Below are 5453 nucleotides of genomic sequence, written 5' to 3'. Positions count from 1 at the left end.
TGGTAAGAGAATAACGTGGGAGATTTTTAATGATAATACTGATTGCGTGCTAAGTTGCTTCAGTCGTGTCCAACGCTTTGAGACCCTATGGACCATAGCCCCCCAGGTTCCTCTGTTCAGGGGATTCTCCAGGCAAGAATACTGGAGTGGGTTGCCATTTCCTCCTCCAGGGGATCTTCCTGACCCAGGGATTAAACCTACATCCTCTCTTTGTCAGAGCTTACTTATCTGCACAGAGGAAAAACTTTTAGGTTCTAATGAGTATTAATTCTTATAACATCCTTAGATTTCAGCCCATAGAAATTTTTCAAATGGTAATTACTGATAGCTACCCCTGCTAGGCACTTATATATGTGTGTGTGTGTGTGTTGTCACTTCAGTTGTGTCTGACTCTTTGAGACCCTATGGACTGTATCCCACCAGGGTCCTCTGTCCTTAGGGATTCTCCAGGCCACAATATTGGAGTGGGTTGCCATGCTCTCCTCCAGGAGATCTTCTTGACCCAGGGATTGAACCTGTCTCTTTTATGTCTCCTGCATTGGCAGGCATGTTCTTTACTAGTGGCAGCATGTGGGAAGCCCCATATATACAAATAGTATTTCTCACTTAATTCTTATAAACACTAATAGGCATTTATTATTGCATCTATTTTGCAAATCAGAAAACCATGTATCAGAAAGGTTAATTTACTTGCTCAAGGTCACAGAACTAGTATGATAGTTGTGTCAAAATATAACTGAAATCCACAAGTGTTCAGTGGGCGCCTTTTACATACTGATAATTCATGGTTTTTGCATGATTTATAGCTTTTGTAATTTAAGTCAGTGACTGGCCAGTTCATAATGCACTCCAGTTAGAATGATGACCAGAAGAATTTATCACATTTGAGCATGTGATGCTGTTACTTTTTTCCTGCTCTCCATCCTACCAGATTAAGAAAACAGTGAAACTTCTGATTTATAATTTTGACAGGGCATAACTGAGAATTATTTTATTAAGAATTTAGCTTTCTGAGTTAGGGAGTGAAAGTTACCTAAATTACTTCTGAGGACTAATTTACACAACAGGAGGGTTAAGCTCAATATGTTATTTATTTTTTGCAAGGGAGTTTGTTTATTCTCAGTTTTATTTTTTGTCAAGACTTATTTATAGAGTGTTTCCATTTTTCATCAGCCCAAAATTGCTAGCATGGATATATTGTAAAATCCAAGAAGTTTTAGTACTTGATAAACTTCAGTTAACACCTACTCTTTTTTTTTTTTTAACGTGTAATTACTTTACAATATTATGTTAGTTTTTGCTGTATAATGATGTGAATCAGCTATATATGTACATAAATCCCCTCCCTCTTGAAACTTCTTCCCACCCACCGTCATCCCCACTCTTCTAGGTCATCACAGAGCACCAAGCCGAGCTCCCTGTGCTATATAGCAGGTCCTCCTAGCTGTTTTTCACATGGTAGTATAAATATGTCAATCCTATTATCTCAATTTACCCCACTCTCTCCTTCCTCCATCCGCCTATGCTCATGTCCACATGTCCATCTTCTATGTCTCTATTCTTGCCCTGCAAGTATGTCCATCTGCACTATTTTTGCATTCTGCTGCACATTTTGACCTGTGTTCTAAAATATTCTTTGATTCCATCTCACCGTAAGTCACCTCATCTCTGTCCAGGCCAGTCTCCTCATAGGCCTCTATACAAGTTCACTTCAAGGGTAGACTTGCTTATTCTGTTTCTCCTCTCTGGAATGTTAGCTCTCCTCCACACACATGCTACCCCATTCCTCATGCTCAGCTCAAGTCTGTCCTCCCATAGGATACTTTATTCAACTGTTCCACCCTAAAGGGATGTCTCCTCTCTTTTAACCCCCACTTTTCAATTTTATAACTTAATGGTTCTCCTGAGCAGTTCCTTGGAATTCCACTGTGAATTGGATAAACAAGCCTTTTCCTTTGCATTACATGTAAGCTAATAGCAAACTTCTGGGCTACCCAGAGCAAGGGTAAAAACTTCACAGTAAACATTTTTGTCTGAGGTTCATTTATTTTTGTTGCTATATCACCTTTTCTTTTTTATTGGAGTATAGTTGATTTACAGTATTGTATTAGTTTCTGAGCTTCATTTCTGTCTCCATTTTATATCCAAAAATTTATCTTTCTGTACACATATACATCTTTTCTTTATCATACTGGTCTAATAGAGCTTTCACTTTTGTATTCTGTGTATTTTAGTAGATGGCATATTATGGAGTATGCAAGTTGAAACACAAACAAATGGATACTAAATAGAACTGTCAGAAGTCTTCATTTTGCAATTGACAAAATATAGCTGACCTTAAACTGGCTTAACAAACAAAGAAAATATGTTGAGTTGTGTAGGAAAAAAATCCGGAAATCTTGGCAGAAGCTTGATTCAGAAGTTCAAATTATACCACCCAAAGCTTGACTTAATTGTAAGTGACTCTTCTATGTCTTCTGCAGGGTTAGCTTTATCATCAGACCTCACAAAAGTGGGCCCTGGACTTTCCAACCTCTTTCCTCATGATGGCAAAATAGAACCATGCATTTAAAGCATGCACACCACTAAATTCACAGAAGGAAGATTTCTTATTCTTGTTTCTGTTTGATAGACAAGATCATTTTCTCTCCAGAAATATGTCTCTTATGTCATTTTTTCTAATAGGATCATATGTCTTTTTAAAATTTAATATAATTGTTTATTTTTATTTTTTAATTTTTTTATTTTTTATTGAAGTATAGCTGATTAACAATGTTGTGGTAGTTTCAAATTGACAGCAAAGTGACTCAGCATTACATACACATATATCCATTCTCCCCCAAATTCCCATCCCATCCAGGCTGCCACATAACATTGAGGAAAGTTCCCAGTGATATACAATAGCTCCTTGTTGGTTATCCATTTTTAAATATAGCAATATGTACATGTCAATCCCAAACTCCCTAACTGTTCCCACCCCTTGATAGCTATAAGTTCTTTCTCTAAGCCTGTGAGTCTGTTTATATTTTGTAAATAAGTTCATTTGTATCATTTCTTTTTAGATTCTGCATATAAGGGATATCATATGGTATTTCTCTTTCTGTGTTTGACTTGCTTCACCTAGTATGAGAATCTCTAGGTTCATTCATGTTGTTGTTCATGGCATTATTTCATTCTTCTTTATGGCTGTGTAATATTCCTTTGTGTATGTGCACCACATCTTCTTTATCCATTCCTCTGTGGATGGGCATTTACATTGCTTCCATGTCTTGGCTGTCATAAATAGTGCTGCAGTGAACAATGGAATGCATGTATACTTTCGTGCTGTGTTTTTCTCTGAATATATACCCAGGAGTGAGATTATAAAGTCATATGATAGGGTCCTAGGTCTTTCTTTAAAGGCAAATTATTTAGCTGCAAGAGTTTTACCATAAAATCTGGTTTAATTTGGAGGATGGGTGGTTTCACAACAGAACTTTACTTAACTTTTAGCAAGTTGGAGTTTGAAGGTTTCCTCATTACTTAACCTCAAAACTTAATCATTCCCTATTTGAGGAGTTTTGTGCATAATTGCTTTAAATCATTTCTAGGTGTCAGCAATTTCCCTTCAAGGAGATGTCAGTCTCTGCCACTGAAAAAATCAGTCTTGGGCTTTCTTTGTAGGCTTTGCATTAGCCAGCTACACTAGGCTTCCAACTGGTTCCCCTCCTACCTGCCTGGGGCTGCTGTTGTAATTGATATGGTACCTACCTTGTACAACTGGACTTTATGCTGTCCCTCATCACCATAAAAGGAGAACCAGAGAATTGCTCTCAGAGATTAATCTGTGCAGTGGGAGAGCAGGTTTGATAGAAGGCTGACTCCTCAAGGGACATTTGGGTACTTGCAGATGAGATCAGATAATTCACAGCAGGAGATTTGGGCTGGCAGATAAATGGTGCCTTCCTTATACTTTATCAAGGTTGTACTAGGAATATCTTCTATGTCCATATATACCTAGGACCTTGGAATCAGGGGTGGGATGTAGAGCAACTGGGTTAAGAACTGCATTAGGATTTCTTCATGCTATACTAGTAGAGATAGCCTAAGTAGTGTGAGTAACAGATAATGTTGCCAGATTTAGCAAATACAAATATAGCACCTTCTGTTGAATTTGAATTTCAGATGAAAAACATTTTTTATATAAGTACAGTATATGCAATATTTATAGTAGTGATACTGGTATTATTATAGCAAGCAGTTTAGTCAAGGCTGTCGTTGAGTTTTTATAAATCTATCTTGTTCTATGCTTAACAACTTCCATAATGTTTCAGTCTTCATGGGAATCTAAGGTGAAATGGAATCCTGTTTCCATTGCTTATTAGCTATGCTGCGTTATGTAATTCCCTAAATTCATTGAGGTGTAGCTTTATTTTCTACAAAATAGAGGAAATAATAGCTCCTACCTCACATGAGATTGTGAGAATTAAGTCCTATACAGTATATAAAGGTTTAATTTAGAGCCTGGCATATAGTACCTCTCAATAAATAATCGGTGTAAAGTTTGAAGATAAGTATTTTCAGCTATTCATAGAAGCCTTTTAAATTCTGTGTAATAATTCACTTCCCTTTCTCAAGGCAAGGTGGGATCCAAAAAAAAAAGAAAAAATCAAAATTTAATGAGGAAACCTTTGACTAGTACTGAGTTATTCACTCCATGAATATTTACTTAGGTGGTGCTAGTGGTAAAGAACCCGCCTGCCAGTGCAGGAGACGTAAGAGACATAGGGTTGATTTCTGGGTCGGGAAGATCCCCTGGAGTAGGATATGGCAACCCACTCCAATATTCTCGCCTGGAGAATTCCATGGATAGAGGAGCCTGACAAGCTGCAGTCCATAGGGTCACACAGAGTTGAACATGACTGAAGCGACTTAGCACGCATGAGCACACAGCAAGCATGATGGATGCGGATGATGGGGTTAAAACCATGTACCCTAGCTCTGGTTCACGTGGAACACAGAACAGTGAATGGAAGCTGTGAGAAAACATCTGGTGCCTGTGGAATTTAAAGGGTTCAGGCAGAGACTAAGTTCATTTAAACCTTCATAAACAGTCTCTGTCCAAATGAGATGAAAACTTCTGAGGGAGCATTTTAACTTTAATGCCTTTCACAATACAAGGTATGTTGTTGTTGTTGTTTAGTTGCTAAGCCATGTCCGACTCTTTTGAGAGTGACAAAAGAGGTACACAATAAATATTTGCTAAAGGAGAGGGAATCTTAGATAAGAATTGTTTTCTATCCCTAATTGGAGGGAATTTTGTAGCTTCCAAAGAAGGTGGAGATCTGTAAAACTGGGTTTTATCTTCTGTCAGTAGGGTGACCATATATTAATAATTTTTCTGCCAACTGGAGCACTTTTAGAAGAGTGAAAGAGAGTGTTAGTAGTAGTCAGGCACAACGGACATATACTGG

The sequence above is a fragment of the Cervus canadensis genome, chromosome 4, assembly GCF_019320065.1.
Source record: "Cervus canadensis isolate Bull #8, Minnesota chromosome 4, ASM1932006v1, whole genome shotgun sequence".
NCBI lineage: Eukaryota > Metazoa > Chordata > Mammalia > Artiodactyla > Cervidae > Cervus > Cervus canadensis.
Note: the sequence above shows the minus strand (reverse complement) of the source record.